Source organism: Leptodactylus fuscus, chromosome 1 (genome assembly GCF_031893055.1).
Source record: "Leptodactylus fuscus isolate aLepFus1 chromosome 1, aLepFus1.hap2, whole genome shotgun sequence".
NCBI lineage: Eukaryota > Metazoa > Chordata > Amphibia > Anura > Leptodactylidae > Leptodactylus > Leptodactylus fuscus.
In genome coordinates this window covers 105,293,043-105,311,876 of record NC_134265.1, presented here as the reverse complement: position 1 = coordinate 105,311,876, position 18,834 = coordinate 105,293,043, and positions in this window count along the sequence as shown.

Genomic DNA, 18,834 nt, shown 5'->3' with positions numbered 1-18,834 from the left:
AGTTTCTGACTCGTAATTCAAAGAATATATTGGGGTTACGTGCACCCACAATTTTTACTACTGGTATACAGTGCCATTGTCTGACTGGGAATTCAAAGAATATATTGGGAATACAAATACCCTCATTTCTTGCTACTGCCATATAGTGCCAGTTTCTGACTGGTAATTCAAAGAATATATTGTGGTTACGTGCACCCACAATTTTTACTACTGGTATACAGTGCCATTGTCTGACTGGGAATTCAAAGAATATATTGGGGTTATAAATACCCTCATTTCTTGCTACTGCCATATAGTGCCAGTTTCTGACTGGTAATTCAAAGAATATATTGAGGTTACGTGCACCCACAATTTTTACTACTGGTATACAGTGCCATTGTCTGACTGGGAATTCAAAGAATATATTGGGAATACAAATACCCTCATTTCTTGCTACTGCCATATAGTGCCAGTTTCTGACTGGTAATTCAAAGAATATATTGGGGTTACGTGCACCCACAATTTTTACTACTGGTATACAGTGCCATTGTCTGACTGGGAATTCAAAGAATATATTGGGGTTATAAATACCCTCATTTCTTGCTACTGCCATATAGTGCCAGTTTCTGACTGGTAATTCAAAGAATATATTGGGGTTACGTGCACCCACAATTTTTACTACTGGTATACAGTGCCATTGTCTGACTGGGAATTCAAAGAATATATTGGGAATACAAATACCCTCATTTCTTGCTACTGCCATATAGTGCCAGTTTCTGACTGGTAATTCAAAGAATATATTGGGGTTACGTGCACCCACAATTTTTACTACTGGTATACAGTGCCATTGTCTGACTGGGAATTCAAAGAATATATTGGGGTTATAAATACCCTCATTTCTTGCTACTGCCATATAGTGCCAGTTTCTGACTGGTAATTCAAAGAATATATTGGGGTTACGTGCACCCACAATTTTTACTACTGGTATACAGTGCCATTGTCTGACTGGGAATTCAAAGAATATATTGGGAATACAAATACCCTCATTTCTTGCTACTGCCATATAGTGCCAGTTTCTGACTGGTAATTCAAAGAATATATTGGGGTTACGTGCACCCACAATTTTTACTACTGGTATACAGTGCCATTGTCTGACTGGGAATTCAAAGAATATATTGGGGTTATAAATACCCTCATTTCTTGCTACTGCCATATAGTGCCAGTTTCTGACTGGTAATTCAAAGAATATATTGGGGTTACATGCACCCACAATTTTTACTACTGGTATACAGTGCAATTGTCTGACTGGGAATTCAAAGAATATATTGGGAATACAAATACCCTCATTTCTTGCTACTGCCATATAGTGCCAGTTTCTGACTGGTAATTCAAAGAATATATTGGGGTTACGTGCACCCACAATTTTTACTACTGGTATACAGTGCCATTGTCTGACTGGGAATTCAAAGAATATATTGGGGTTATAAATACCCTCATTTCTTGCTACTGCCATATAGTGCCAGTTTCTGACTGGTAATTCAAAGAATATATTGGGGTTACGTGCACCCACAATTTTTACTACTGGTATACAGTGCCATTGTCTGACTGGGAATTCAAAGAATATATTGGGAATACAAATACCCTCATTTCTTGCTACTGCCATATAGTGCCAGTTTCTGACTGGTAATTCAAAGAATATATTGGGGTTACGTGCACCCACAATTTTTACTACTGGTATACAGTGCCATTGTCTGACTGGGAATTCAAAGAATATATTGGGGTTATAAATACCCTCATTTCTTGCTACTGCCATATAGTGCCAGTTTCTGACTGGTAATTCAAAGAATATATTGGGGTTACGTGCACCCACAATTTTTACTACTGGTATACAGTGCCATTGTCTGACTGGGAATTCAAAGAATATATTGGGAATACAAATACCCTCATTTCTTGCTACTGCCATATAGTGCCAGTTTCTGACTGGTAATTCAAAGAATATATTGGGGTTACGTGCACCCACAATTTTTACTACTGGTATACAGTGCCATTGTCTGACTGGGAATTCAAAGAATATATTGGGAATACAAATACCCTCATTTCTTGCTACTGCCATATAGTGCCAGTTTCTGACTGGTAATTCAAAGAATATATTGGGGTTACGTGCACCCACAATTTTTACTACTGGTATACAGTGCCATTGTCTGACTGGGAATTCAAAGAATATATTGGGAATACAAATACCCTCATTTCTTGCTACTGCCATATAGTGCCAGTTTCTGACTGGTAATTCAAAGAATATATTGGGGTTACGTGCACCCACAATTTTTACTACTGGTATACAGTGCCATTGTCTGACTGGGAATTCAAAGAATATATTGGGAATACAAATACCCTCATTTCTTGCTACTGCCATATAGTGCCAGTTTCTGACTGGTAATTCAAAGAATATATTGGGGTTACGTGCACCCACAATTTTTACTACTGGTATACAGTGCCATTGTCTGACTGGGAATTCAAAGAATATATTGGGGTTATAAATACCCTCATTTCTTGCTACTGCCATATAGTGCCAGTTTCTGACTGGTAATTCAAAGAATATATTGGGGTTACGTGCACCCACAATTTTTACTACTGGTATACAGTGCCATTGTCTGACTGGGAATTCAAAGAATATATTGGGGTTATAAATACCCTCATTTCTTGCTACTGCCATATAGTGCCAGTTTCTGACTGGTAATTCAAAGAATATATTGGGGTTACGTGCACCCACAATTTTTACTACTGGTATACAGTGCCATTGTCTGACTGGGAATTCAAAGAATATATTGGGGTTATAAATACCCTCATTTCTTGCTACTGCCATATAGTGCCAGTTTCTGACTGGTAATTCAAAGAATATATTGGGGTTACGTGCACCCACAATTTTTACTACTGGTATACAGTGCCATTGTCTGACTGGGAATTCAAAGAATATATTGGGAATACAAATACCCTCATTTCTTGCTACTGCCATATAGTGCCAGTTTCTGACTGGTAATTCAAAGAATATATTGGGGTTACGTGCACCCACAATTTTTACTACTGGTATACAGTGCAATTGTCTGACTGGGAATTCAAAGAATATATTGGGAATACAAATACCCTCATTTCTTGCTACTGCCATATAGTGCCAGTTTCTGACTGGTAATTCAAAGAATATATTGGGGTTACGTGCACCCACAATTTTTACTACTGGTATACAGTGCCATTGTCTGACTGGGAATTCAAAGAATATATTGGGGTTATAAATACCCTCATTTCTTGCTACTGCCATATAGTGCCAGTTTCTGACTGGTAATTCAAAGAATATATTGGGGTTACGTGCACCCACAATTTATACTACTGGTATACAGTGCCATTGTCTGACTGGGAATTCAAAGAATATATTGGGGTTATAAATACCCTCATTTCTTGCTACTGCCATATAGTGCCAGTTTCTGACTGGTAATTCAAAGAATATATTGGGGTTACGTGCACCCACAATTTTTACTACTGGTATACAGTGCCAATTTCTAACTAGGAATTCAAAATGCGCAAGGCTCCCGGAAAGGGACGTGGACGAGGCCGTGGGCGAGGTCTGGGGAATGGTTCTGGGGAGCAAGGTAGCAGTGAAGCCACAGGGCGTCCCGTGCCTACTCCTGTGGGGCAGCAAGCATTGCGCCACTCCACAGTGCCAGGGTTGCTTGCCACATTAACTAAACTGCAGGGTACAAACCTTAGTAGGCCCGAGAACCAGGAACAGGTCTTGCAATGGCTGTCAGAGAACGCTTACAGCACATTGTCCAGCAGCCAGTCAGACTCTGCCTCCTCTCCTCCTATTACCCAACAGTCTTGTCTTCCTTCCTCCCAAAATTCCGAAGCTTTACAGAACAATAACCCAAACTGTCCCTGCTCCCCAGAGCTGTTCTCCGCTCCTTTCATTGTCCCTCAACCTGCCTCTCCACGTCACGATTCCACGAACCTAACAGAGGAGCATCTGTGTCCAGATGCTCAAACACTAGAGTCTCCTCCATCTCCGTTCGATTTGGTGGTGGATGACCAGCAACCCACCCTCATCGACGATGATGTGACGCAGTTGCCGTCAGGGCATCCAGTTGACCGGCGCATTGTGCGGGAGGAGGAGATGAGACAGGAGTTGGAAGAGGAAGTGGTGGATGATGAGGACACTGACCCGACCTGGACAGGGGGGATGTCAAGCGGGGAAAGTAGTGTGGATGTTGAGGCAGGTGCAGCACCAAAAAGGGTAGCTAGAGGCAGAGGCAGAGGTCAGCAGCTTAGGCGAAGCCAGGCCACACCCGGAATCTCCCAAGATGTTCCAGTTCGTACCCAGCCCCGAAAAACTCCCACCTCGAGGGCACGTTTCTCGAAGGTGTGGAGTTTTTTCAAGGAATGCGCCGAGGACAGATATAGTGTTGTCTGCACAATTTGCCTCTCGAAATTGATTAGGGGCTCTGAGAAGAGCAACCTGTCCACCACTTCAATGCGCCGTCATTTGGAATCCAAGCACTGGAATCAGTGGCAGGCAGCAACGGCAGGACAAAGGCCGCCTGCCGTTCACGCCACTGCCACTGCCTCTGCCACTGCCTCTGCCTCTGCCACTGCCACTGCTGACTGTGCTGGCGATGCACTCCAGAGGACGAGCCAGGACACCACTTCATCTGCCTCCGCCACTTTGTTGACTTCTACCTCATCCTCCCCTGGTCCTGTCTTATCTCCTTCTCCTGCACCATCAAAGGCACCATCAGGCGCTTCTTTACAACAACCCACCATCTCTCAGACATTGGAGCGGCGGCAGAAATACACTGCTAACCACCCACACGCGCAAGCCTTGAACGCCAACATCGCTAAACTGCTGGCCCAGGAGATGTTGGCGTTCCGGCTTGTTGAAACTCCCGCCTTCCTGGACCTGATGGCAACTGCGGCACCTCGCTATGCCGTCCCTAGCCGTCACTACTTCTCCCGGTGTGCCGTCCCCGCCTTGCACCAGCACGTGTCACTCAACATCAGGCGGGCCCTTAGTTCCGCGCTTTGCACAAAGGTCCACTTGACCACCGACGCGTGGACAAGTGCATGCGGACAGGGACGCTACATTTCACTGACGGCACACTGGGTGAATGTAGTTGAGGCTGGGACTGCTTCCCAAACTGGCCCGGTGTACCTCGTCTCCCCGCCTAACATTCCTGGCAGGGACACGAGAAGAACACCCCCCTCCTCCTCCTCCTCTACCGCCTCCTCCTCCGCCACCGCCTCCTCCTCCGCCACCGCCTCCTCCTCCGCTGTTAGATTGACCCCAGCTACGAGTTGGAAACGTTGCAGCACTGGCGTTGGTAGACGTCAGCAGGCTGTGCTGAAGCTGATCAGCTTGGGGGACAGACAGCACACTGCCTCCGAGGTGAGGGATGCCCTCCTCGATGAGACGGCAATATGGTTTGAGCCGCTGCACCTGGGCCCAGGCATGGTCGTTTGTGATAACGGCCGGAACCTGGTAGCAGCTCTGGAGCTTGCCGGACTCCAACATGTTCCATGCCTGGCCCACGTCTTCAACCTAGTGGTGCAACGTTTCCTAAAGAGCTACCCCAATGTTCCAGAGCTACTGGTGAAAGTGCGGCGCATGTGCGCCCACTTTCGCAAGTCGACAGTAGCCGCTGCTAGCTTAAAATCTCTCCAGCAACGCCTGCATGTGCCACAACACCGGCTTTTGTGCGACGTCCCCACACGCTGGAACTCAACGTTTCAGATGTTAAATAGAGTGGTTGAGCAGCAGAGACCTTTGATGGAATACCAGCTACAAAACCCTAGGGTGCCACAAAGTCAGCTGCCTCAGTTTCACATCCATGAGTGGCCATGGATGAGAGACCTTTGTGACATCCTACGGGTCTTTGAGGAGTCCACAAGGAGGGTGAGCTCTGAGGATGCGATGGTGAGCCTTGCAATCCCGCTCTTGTGTGTTCTGAGAGAATCCCTGATTGACATCAGGGATAACTCAGATCACACAGAGGAGTTAGGGATAGCATCCGATCCGTCACAGCTGGAGAGTAGGTCCACACATCTGTCCGCTTCACTGCGTTTAATGGAGGAGGAGGAGGAGGAGGAGGAGGAAGAAGAGTTGTCCGATGATGTGATGGTGATACAGGAGGCTTCCGGGCAACTTCGAATCGTCCCATTGTTGCAGCGCGGATGGGTAGACATGGAGGATGAGGAGGAAATGGAGATTGAACTTTCCGGTGGGGCCAGAGGAGTCATGCCAACTAACACTGTGGCAGACATGGCTGAGTTCATGTTGGGGTGCTTTACAACCGACAAGCGTATTGTCAAAATCATGGAGGACAACCAGTACTGGATCTTTGCTATCCTTGACCCCCGGTATAAAAACAACATCTCGTCTTTTATTCCGGTAGAGGGGAGGGCCAATCGCATCAATGCTTGCCACAGGCAATTGGTGCAGAATATGATGGAGATGTTTCCAGCATGTGACGTTGGCGGCAGGGAGGGCAGTTCCTCCAGTAGGCAACCAAGTTCTCACCGGTCCACACAAACGAGGGGCACACTGTCTAAGGTCTGGGACACCTTGATGGCACCCCCTCGCCAAAGTGCCGCCACGGAGGGTCCTAGTGTCACCAGGCGTGAGAAGTATAGGCGCATGTTGCGGGAATACCTTTCCGACCACAGCCCTGTCCTCTCCGACCCCTCTGCGCCCTACACGTATTGGGTGTCGAAGTTGGACCTGTGGCTTGAACTTGCCCTATATGCCTTGGAGGTGCTGTCCTGTCCTGCCGCCAGCGTCCTATCTGAGAGGGTGTTCAGTGCAGCCGGTGGCATCATCACTGACAAGCGCACCCGTCTGTCAGCTGAGAGTGCCGACCGGCTCACTTTGATAAAAATGAACCACCACTGGGTAGAGCTGTCATTTTTGTGCCCACCTGTGTAAAGCACCCCAACATGAAACTCCATGTCTGTACTCAACCTCTCCAATTCCTCCGCATCCTCATACTCATCCACCATAAGCGTTGCACAATTCTGCTAATACTAGGCTCCCTCCACCCTGATTTCCCCCAACTCTGCTGGTTAGAGGCTCCCTCCACCCTGATTTCCACCAACTCTGCTGGTTAGAGGCTCCCTCCACCATGAATTGGTCCAAACTGGGCTGTTTAGCGGCTCCCTCCACCATGAATTGGTCCAAACTGGGCTGGTTAGAGGCTCCCTCCACCATGAATTGGTCCAAACTGGGTTTTTTAGAGGCTCCCTCCACCATGAATTGGTCCAAACTGGGCTGGTTAGAGGCTCCCTCCACCATGAATTGGTCCAAACTGGGCTGGTTAGAGGCTCCCTCCACCATGAATTTCCCAAAACTTGGCTGTTTAGAGGCTCCCTCCACCATTAATTGGTCCAAACTGGGCTGGTTAGAGGCTCCCTCCACCATGAATTGGTCCAAACTGGGCTGGTTAGAGGCTCCCTCCACCATGAATTTCCCAAAACTTGGCTGTTTAGAGGCTCCCTCCACCATTAATTGGTCCAAACTGGGCTGGTTAGAGGCTCCCTCCACCATGAATTGGTCCAAACTGGGCTGGTTAGAGGCTCCCTCCACCATGAATTTGCCCAAACTGGGCTGTTTAGAGGCTCCCTCCACCATGAATTTGCCCAAACTGGGCTGGTTAGAGGCTCCCTCCACCATGAATTGGTCCAAACTGGGGTTTTTAGAGGCTCCCTCCACCATTAATTGGTCCAAACTGGGCTGGTTAGAGGCTCCCTCCACCATGAATTTGCCCAAACTGGGCTGTTTAGAGGCTCCCTCCACCATGAATTGGTCCAAACTGGGTTTTTTAGAGGCTCCCTCCACCATGAATTGGTCCAAACTTGGCTGTTTAGAGGCTCCCTCCACCATTAATTGGTCCAAACTGGGCTGGTTAGAGGCTCCCTCCACCATGAATTGGTCCAAACTGGGTTTTTTAGAGGCTCCCTCCACCATGAATTTGCCCAAACTGGGCTGTTTAGAGGTTCCCTCCACCATGAATTGGTCCAAACTGGGGTTTTTAGGGGCTCCCTCCACCATGAATTTCCCAAAACTTGGCTGTTTAGAGGCTCCCTCCACCATGAATTGGTCCAAACTGGGTTTTTTAGAGGTTCCCTCCACCATGAATTGGTCCAAACTGGGCTGTTTAGAGGCTCCCTCCACCATGAATTTGCCCAAACTGGGCTGTTTAGAGGCTCCCTCCACCATGAATTTGCCCAAACTGGGCTGGTTAGAGGCTCCCTCCACCATGAATTTGCCCAAACTGGGCTGTTTAGAGGCTCCCTCCACCATGAATTTGCCCAAACTGGGCTGGTTAGAGGCTCCCTCCACCATGAATTGGTCCAAACTGGGTTCTTTAGAGGCTCCCTCCACCATGAATTTGCCCAAACTGGGCTGGTTAGAGGCTCCCTCCACCATGAATTGGTCCAAACTGGGCTGGTTAGAGGCTCCCTCCACCATTAATTGGTCCAAACTGGGCTGTTTAGAGGCTCCCTCCACCATTAATTGGTCCAAACTGGGCTGGTTAGAGGCTCCCTCCACCATGAATTGGTCCAAACTGGGTTTTTTAGAGGCTCCCTCCACCATGAATTGGTCCAAACTTGGCTGTTTAGAGGCTCCCTCCACCATTAATTGGTCCAAACTGGGCTGGTTAGAGGCTCCCTCCACCATGAATTGGTCCAAACTGGGTTTTTTAGAGGCTCCCTCCACCATGAATTTGCCCAAACTGGGCTGTTTAGAGGCTCCCTCCACCATGAATTGGTCCAAACTGGGGTTTTTAGGGGCTCCCTCCACCATGAATTTCCCAAAACTTGGCTGTTTAGAGGCTCCCTCCACCATTAATTGGTCCAAACTGGGCTGGTTAGAGGCTCCCTCCACCATGAATTTGCCCAAACTGGGCTGTTTAGAGGCTCCCTCCACCATGAATTGGTCCAAACTGGGTTTTTTAGAGGCTCCCTCCACCATGAATTGGTCCAAACTTGGCTGTTTAGAGGCTCCCTCCACCATTAATTGGTCCAAACTGGGCTGGTTAGAGGCTCCCTCCACCATGAATTGGTCCAAACTGGGTTTTTTAGAGGCTCCCTCCACCATGAATTTGCCCAAACTGGGCTGTTTAGAGGCTCCCTCCACCATGAATTGGTCCAAACTGGGGTTTTTAGGGGCTCCCTCCACCATGAATTTCCCAAAACTTGGCTGTTTAGAGGCTCCCTCCACCATTAATTGGTCCAAACTGGGCTGGTTAGAGGCTCCCTTCACCATGAATTTGCCCAAACTGGGCTGTTTAGAGGCTCCCTCCACCATGAATTGGTCCAAACTGGGTTTTTTAGAGGCTCCCTCCACCATGAATTGGTCCAAACTTGGCTGTTTAGAGGCTCCCTCCACCATTAATTGGTCCAAACTGGGCTGGTTAGAGGCTCCCTCCACCATGAATTGGTCCAAACTGGGTTTTTTAGAGGCTCCCTCCACCATGAATTTGCCCAAACTGGGCTGTTTAGAGGCTCCCTCCACCATGAATTGGTCCAAACTGGGTTTTTTAGAGGCTCCCTCCACCATGAATTGGTCCAAACTTGGCTGTTTAGAGGCTCCCTCCACCATTAATTGGTCCAAACTGGGCTGGTTAGAGGCTCCCTCCACCATGAATTGGTCCAAACTGGGTTTTTTAGAGGCTCCCTCCACCATGAATTTGCCCAAACTGGGCTGTTTAGAGGCTCCCTCCACCATGAATTGGTCCAAACTGGGGTTTTTAGGGGCTCCCTCCACCATGAATTTCCCAAAACTTGGCTGTTTAGAGGCTCCCTCCACCATTAATTGGTCCAAACTGGGCTGGTTAGAGGCTCCCTTCACCATGAATTTGCCCAAACTGGGCTGTTTAGAGGCTCCCTCCACCATGAATTGGTCCAAACTGGGTTTTTTAGAGGCTCCCTCCACCATGAATTGGTCCAAACTTGGCTGTTTAGAGGCTCCCTCCACCATTAATTGGTCCAAACTGGGCTGGTTAGAGGCTCCCTCCACCATGAATTGGTCCAAACTGGGTTTTTTAGAGGCTCCCTCCACCATGAATTTGCCCAAACTGGGCTGTTTAGAGGCTCCCTCCACCATGAATTGGTCCAAACTGGGGTTTTTAGGGGCTCCCTCCACCATGAATTTCCCAAAACTTGGCTGTTTAGAGGCTCCCTCCACCATGAATTGGTCCAAACTGGGCTGGTTAGAGGCTCCCTCCACCATGAATTTCCCAAATTTTGGCTGTTTAGAGGCTCCCTCCACCATGAATTTGCCCAAACTGGGCTGTTTAGAGGCTCCCTCCACCATGAATTGGTCCAAACTGGGTTTTTTAGAGGCTCCCTCCACCATGAATTGGTCCAAACTGGGCTGTTTAGAGGCTCCCTCCACCATGAATTTGCCCAAACTGGGCTGTTTAGAGGCTCCCTCCACCATGAATTTGCCCAAACTGGGCTGGTTAGAGGCTCCCTCCACCATGAATTGGTCCAAGCTGGGTTTTTTAGAGGCTCCCTCCATCATGAATTTGCCCAAACTGGGCTGGTTAGAGGCTCCCTCCACCATGAATTGGTCCAAACTGGGCTGGTTAGAGGCTCCCTCCACCATTAATTGGTCCAAACTGGGCTGTTTAGAGGCTCCCTCCACCATTAATTGGTCCAAACTGGGCTGGTTAGAGGCTCCCTCCACCATGAATTTGCCCAAACTGGGCTGTTTAGAGGCTCCCTCCACCATGAATTGGTCCAAACTGGGTTTTTTAGAGGCTCCCTCCACCATGAATTTGCCCAAACTGGGCTGGTTAGAGGCTCCCTCCACCATGAATTGGTCCAAACTGGGGTTTTTAGAGGCTCCCTCCACCATGAATTTGCCCAAACTGGGGTGTTTAGAGGCTCCCTCCACCATGAATTTGCCCAAACTCTGCTGGTTAGAGGCTCAATCCACCCTGATTTTCAAAACAAATGTTGGTGCCAACCTCAACTTACTACAAGGGCCAAATTCACTGCTGGTGACAAGCTCTCCTCACTGCAAGTGCCAAATACACATGTTTCAAGGTGTTTTCCTACTGTCAGAGAGGTGGTATTGAGTGTGTAAAGTGTGTAGTTGTTAGGCTGTGATGTTGGGGTAATAGAGGGTCTTTGGCGTGTTAGATGCCCCCAGACATGCTTCCCCTGCTGTCCCAGTGTCATTTCAGAGGTGTTGGCATCATTTCCTGGGGTGTCATAGTGGACTTGGTGACCCTCCAGACACGGATTTGGGTTTCCCCCTTAACGAGTATCTGTTCCCCATAGACTATAATGGGGTTCGAAACCCATTCGAACACACGAACATTGAGCGGCTGTTCGAATCGAATTTCGAACCTCGAACATTTTAGTGTTCGCTCATCTCTAGCAATAATGTCTCGCCAGACTCAGGGTTACAGGACAGAGCCATACACCTTCTTTCACCTCATGGAACTGCACTGCAACGCAGGAGCTGCAGCCTTTTTCTGGCCCAGTAATGAGCCAAGGATCTACACCTGGGCTGAGGCCTACACCAGGTCCGCCCTGGACCACACATATATCAGAAACCTGGGGCTGATATATCGGGACTCCAGCACTCTGCCAGTCACCTTCTTACACCACTTAATTCTCCATGACGTAGTATGTCACAAGTGGGCCCCAGTTAACATAATATGACTTACTATTATGCCATAAAGATGGCGTTGGCTCAGGACACACAGTTGACATCCTGCTCCAATGGATGTGAGCTGTGAAAACATTGTTTACTGGCATTTAACCGCTTAGATGTATGATCATGGTGATAAGGGTCAATTTGAAGGCCTACATGTCACCATTATAAGCTGACATTTCACCAAGGATAGATTCATATACATTTACTTTCTTTTTCGCTTTGTATAGCATAGAACAGGGTTAACCAACAGGCCAATTATCCCCCACCTCCTCACCCATTCACTACGATAGCGGCTGTGAGAAACATTTCTCTCTCGACCACTGTCTCCTAAGACCTGATACCTACAATGACAGCAGCAGTAATTGGTAATTCTTCATGCTGCCTGCACAGAACTTGTGCAGACAGCAGGGATGATTGCTGGTCCCTACTGTGGCATTGTAAGGTATCAGGGTTTAGGGGAAAGCGGCAAAAGATGAATGTTAATGAAATGAATGAAAATGTTAATAAATACTAATCAAAATATTAAATGGTGCCAACTAAAAGTGCAATTTGTAGTGCAAAGAATAAGCCATATGGCAATGTTGACGGAAATATAAAGTTTTTGGAAAGTGGAGATGGAAAATATGAAAAAAGTTATGGACCTTAAAGGGATTGGATGTAATTTCCTTACCTGGTCTGGGGATCACTGATAATGGACCCAAGGGTTTTGGACAACCTTTTTAACACTCATACTATACTACTTAAACTTAAAGGGTTAACATATCGCAGCTCCGTTTGTAACACAACTCATCCATCTTAAAAGGCTATGGCCATAACAAAAGTCATAACATTACTACTGAACAGACAAATTAACAAAAAATCAGAAAATCCCAGTAAGGTATTTCTAAACAAATTCCACACAATATATTGAATGGGTGGATTAAACAGTATTCTTTAGAATAGTGACTTTTATCGGGGGCAGTTTGGGGAAGGAAGGTTTGGTGATGTACAAGAGAAAGACATTACATATAAATTCCATTCTGTCTATGTCTTCTTTTGAGGTCTTTTTGAAGAGATGGCTTCAGCACCTGCACTTTCAGGTTTGTGTTGGCTGCGTAACATGATTGACTATGCGCTAATGTAATGGATCAGGAATTTAATCATCAGAAATTTGTCACCCCTGTACAACATTCCCAAGCGCATAATGTTGACTGAAATCTGATTAACAGAACTCACATTCCCCCGAGCATCCCTCCCTCACTGGATGTCAGAGAAAATTCATTTTCTAACCGCTGCTTCAGAAATTATACATTGATTCTTTGGTGTTTGCTCAACATCCTTGTTCAATAAATAAACAATTTCAGGAGAAAAATGGGCTACTTCACAACACCTCGGCCAGTGAATAGCAGTCGAGAAGGCATTCCTATATATACACCCAGACATATGGAATGTATTAAGCAGCCAGCAGCAGTTGTGAAGCTGTAATTCACGATTCCAGACCACAGTGAGCCCTTCTGAGAGCTGTGATGTGTGAATCGGTAATACAGCTTCCCATAGACCGGCAGGGACAAAAATAAAATCATTGCTGATTGCCAATCAACACCTGAATGACAACAGATTTGTTGATTCAGAGTCAAAGAATAGGCATTTCAGCGGGGTCATTAGCAGTTGAGCAATTTGGGAGCACAGGCGCTGTGATTTGTTCTAGGTTTTCCAGTCTGTCTTTTCTTCCTTACTTGCTTGGAATAATAAAATGTGTTCTCATTATACTTTCTTATGTGTCTTGTTAGATTAGAGTTAGGTGATAGAATGGCTTCAGTGAGATTTGAACTTGCGTCTGCTCCTCATTAAAGAAACACTAAGGGGTATAGTCCTTCTTTTTTGTATTTTCTTCCTGTGAAAGCATTGTTAAGAAAGTGGGAAATTATGTAACAACCCATCTGCATGCGCTCATTTAGACAATAAGGTAGCGTACATTTATACTACACATCGTCTAAGATAATTAAGGCTGGCAATCCAGGGTTACATTGAAGGGTATGCAGAAGAGTATTTTGGTGTATGTAGATTACTTGCCTCAAGTCCAGTATTGAATATAATATTTCATATTCTATTTTCATGGGAAACATTCTCCAATGTCAAGTCTGAACTAACTATAATCAAGAATAAGTAACTTCCTTAAGACTTGTATTTCTGTCACAATATTCATGCAGCATATGGATTTGATTTGGAGCAGCTTCAATGAATAGAAACAAGTGTCCTGTACTTTAGACTTTGGACACGTATGTGCGACCACCCCGGGAGAACCGTGCAGGAGGCTGGACTGTCACGGTGACCTTATAGGCACCAGAACTCCCAGGAGAGGTGCACAGGGTAATAGGCAGAGTCAGTTAGATGTGACGCCAGTTGGAGTATTGAGACACCCGCTGGTCCCTGGGCTGAGATGGTGATGTGGGTGCCAGTGCTCTACTCCAACAAAGAGCTTTAGCCCAGGGCTTAGCTGTAAGGAAGGCAATGTCCAGGCCAGGATCAGTAGAAGTGCTCACTGCTTTATTGTAACAGGCATCTGCTGGTCACTTGTCCTGTAGCAGTGAGCTGTGGCACAGTGGCTTGTAGCTGGCTGACACCTTCCCATGTATTAGCAGAGAGTCTAAGATGTCTGCAGGCCCATATTCTGGTCTACTGCAGGGGTTCATTTACCTTGTAGAGGTCGGTGCAGGCTGCCAGGGTTATAGCTCTGCTCAGTCTGATGTAATCCTGTCCTCTTACTGATAGTGATGGGGGCGCTGTCACAGCTTCTCTGCCCTGCTGCTGCTATGGCAATCCTCACAACAGTGTCTGAAACACAAGATGGCCACTGCCACCCTTCTCCTTGCTTCTCCTTCCCTGGCTCTTACAGAATACTACTTCCTCTCCCTGCTATGACTATTTCCTGTTCCAGCTACAGATCCACTCACTATAGTGTGTGTTGCTATGGAGACCACAGCTCACTAGGACAAGTGAAACCAGAGAACAATAGCTTAACAACATTACACAAATGAATACAGAATAAACATGGCAACATATACAAACTATCATAACATGTAAGGCACTTCTATGGCCAAATAACCATTAGTAACTCCTGTGAGGGGGTTACATCCCTCCCTTCTTGAATGTAGCACGTCCTCGGGCTACCAATAACACAGAAAACAGTCAATGGCTTATATATCCCATAGTCCAAAGTAAATGGAATAAACGTAATAAACATAGAGGTAGAACTTTGGGCAGTCCAAGCATGGTGTCGCCACTATGGCACCAGGTATATGGCTTATTTGTTGAAGTGAAGATAAACAACAGTCTCCAAGGCAGATGATCAGCTGAAATGCACAGTCTACTATGGCTGATCTTGGCATGCTCCTTTAAGGGCTGTAGCGAACTGAGGGTTTACCCTTGTTTACCCTTTGGGATCTCCTTTGAGAAATTGTTTCAGGCTCTGAGGCCTCCTCTCTGTCAGGGAGTACTTGAGTATCCGGAGTCTCTGATACAAAGTCCTCTAAGGAAATGGAGTCACTTGTTTCCCTTGACACAGAAGGAGTCTCTCTTTGCAACGGTGTAACCGTAGGTTTCACAAAGAAGTATAAGTTAGGGGAAGCCAGAGCAAGTCCTAATTCTGTACCATGTTGGCCAGGAATGGGTATACAGGGTAATGTCCGTCTTGGTTGTGACAGAGCATGTGGAGTAGCCGGTAACCGACGGGTCACTCTAGTACTTGTATAAGAGGAGGTACAGACTTTGAGATCATCTCGAGACACTAGCTGGGATGGACCTTCTCCATCCTCTGGAACAATTTTACACACTTTAGAGTTATCATGTGGTGCCTCTTGGACAACATAGGCTTTGTCTTCCCAACGATCCTCTAACTTATGATGCCTAACATGTCGCCTTTTTAGGACCTTATCTCCAGGTTGCAAGGGTTGAGCATTTGCTCCTTTGTCATACTGGAGAGCCTGTTTGTGTCTAGCCTGGTCCAGAGATTTACACACAAGTTCCTGAAGTTCTCTATTAACCCTTAGTCTTTCTGCTACCCAAGTGTCATTTGGTAAAGGTGGGGACCTAACCTCTGTAATCACTCCCATTTGGTGATCAGCGGGGAGCTGTCCTAACTGTCCTCTAAGGAGGTATGCAGGAGTGTACCCTGTGGAATCCTGTCTGGTGTTATTATAGATCTCAGTGATCTCTGGCAATAGCTCTGGCCACTCAGATCGTTTTTCACGGGCAACTGTTCTCAGCATGTTGATAATGATTTGATTGGCTTTTTCACAAAGCCCATTACCCTGGGGATGGTAGGCTGTAGTGCGGATCTTTTGACACCCATAGAGGTTGCAGAACTCTTGAAAAAGCTCTGACTCAAATGCAGGACCTTGATCAGTAAAGATCTTTTCAGGATAACCGTAGGGTCGCCCAAAATGTCTTTGGAATTCCCGAGCTGCTGTTTTACCAGTGAGATCTTTTACTGGGACTACAACCATGAATTTTGAAAAATGATCAATCATTGTTAGTGCATAAGTGTAACCTGACCGACTTGGAGTCAACTTGACGTGGTCAAGCGCTACCAACTCTAGTGGTCTGACTGTGACAATGCCCTGTAGAGGGGCCCGTTGGTTAGATCCTCTCCGCAAAGCACATTGTGCACAATCCCGGCACCACTGTTCAATTTGAGGGCGCATTCCCACCCAGTAGAAACGATCCTTAATGGTTCGTTCTGTCTTTTGGGCATTGAAATGTCCTGACTGATTATGATACGCATCCAAGATCAAAGGAGCGTCTTGTCTTGGTATCACAATCTGAAACACTCGCTCATGGGTACGAGGATTTACATAACGGCGGACCAGTTTTCCCTGCAGATAGGTTAAACGACCGCGCTCTCGCCAAAGATTTTGAAGTTCAGGGCTTGCATTGTTATCTGGACCTATTGAATTAGAATCTTTTAAAAGGTCTTTTAATCTTTGCAATGTTGGATCTTGTTTTTGGACTTGTTCCCAATCCATATGATGGAGGGACTCAACTCGCACGGTCTGAAGGGTACAATATTTGGTCCGGACATTTTGATTAACACGTTGAGTGACTTTGTCATAAAAGTCAGGGAGTTCAATTTCTTCCCATATATCAGGGTCATCTAGGTCATTAGTTGACTCTTGGGGTAACCGAGATAAAATGTCAGCATTAACATTCTCCCTCCCTGCACGGAATTTTAAGGTAAACTGATAATTGGCAAGACGTGAAGCCCAACGCTGCTCAATTGCTCCCAATTTGGCAGTGCTAAGATGGGTCAGAGGATTATTATCTGTGTATGCAACAAAAGGAGTGGCGGTGAGATAATGATGGAATTTTTCGGTAACCGCCCAAACCAAGGCCAGAAACTCCAACTTAAAGGAGCTATAGTTAGAGTCATTACGTTCAGTTGCCCGAAGCGAACGACTGGCAAATGCAATGGGTCTAATCAAACCTTCTTGTTTCTGGGACAGGACAGCACCAAGTCCAGTTTTACTTGCGTCTGTTTGCAGAATGAACGGTTTACTGTAATCAGGGTAAGCAAGGACATTTGGACCGACTAAGGCCGCTTTTAATTCATCAAATGCTTTTTGAATTTCAGGGGTCCATTGGATAGTTGGACTCTTACCAGATCGGGTGGTAGACTGACCTATCAGTACAGCCTGTAAGGGTGCAGCAATCCGGGCAAAGTTTTTTACAAATCGGCGGTAATAACCGGCGAACCCAAGGAATCTACGGATGTCTTTTACCGTTTCAGGAGTTGGCCAGTTGCGTATCCGTTCAGTGTACTGAGGATCTGGCGACACCCCATCAGCGCTCACAATGTGTCCCAGGTATTGGATTTCAGATTTTAGGAGATGGCATTTGGAAGGCTTGAGTTTCAGACCATAGCGATCCAAAGACTCAAACACTCTCGCAAGGTGATCCAAATGCTCTGCATATGTCCTGGAGTAAACAATTATATCATCCAGATATAACAGGACAGACTCAAAGTTTAGATGACCTAAACAGAATTCCATGAGCCGTTGGAATGTGGCAGGCGCATTGCACAACCCAAATGGCATCCGGTCAAATTCAAACAGACCCATTGGTGTTGTGAAGGCAGTTTTTTCAGCATCAGCTGGGGACATAGGGACCTGCCAGTATCCACTGGTAAGGTCCAGGACAGAGAAGTAGGCTGCAGACTGAAGAGCTGCAAGGGACTCCTCTATCCGGGGCAGCGGATACGCATCCTTGTGGGTGATATCATTCAATTTGCGGTAATCCACGCAAAGGCGAATGGTACCGTCCTTCTTTTTGACAAGTACTAAGGGAGCAGCCCAAGGGCTTCGGCTGTCCCTTATGACACCAGAATCCTTCATGTTTTGGAGTAAGCCTTTTACTTGTTGGTATTGTGCTGGGGGAATGGGCCTATGTCTTTCCTTGATGGGAGGATGATCACCAGTTTGAATTGTGCGTTCTACTGCAGTGACATGCCCAAAGTCCATAGGGGACTTGCTGAAAATGTGTTCGAATTCGTGAACTACCCGCAATACCCCTTCCAGCTGAGATGAAGGCGTCTCAGGGGTTCCAAGGTGAATCTCTTGCCACCATTCTTTTTGCTCCCCAGTGGGGGTATCTGTGGGTTGTGATTTGGTGGTCTGAGCTTCACAATGGACTCTCTGGAGGCAATCAGCATCCTGAACTCTGGATAATTTGGCAACCACTGTATACCGAGGTAGTGTAACTTCAGAATCCCCAAAATTCAACAATTGTATAGGGACTCGTCCATGGGTCACCTTAGCCAAACTACGGGCAGCAATAACTGTACGATCCGTAGGCATTGACTCGATGAGCACGGAGTAATCCCTGCCTTTGACACCAAACCTGGCCCGGCACCAGACCATCATCACATGACCAGGTGGTAAGATGATGGGTCTAGCGTCAGTCACCCTAGCTTTTCCAATCTCACCTTGGGAAAGTTGGACCTGTTGTTGTTGGACCAAAACCTTAATGGCCTTATGGTAGATGTGTCTCTCTTTTGGAGCGACTATTTGAAGAGTGTCAGACAAGGCAGCAATGGCTTCATCAAAACAATTAACTAAGACATTGGTCCCAATGATGATGGAGGGAGTGTCTCTGTCTTTGGCAACGTC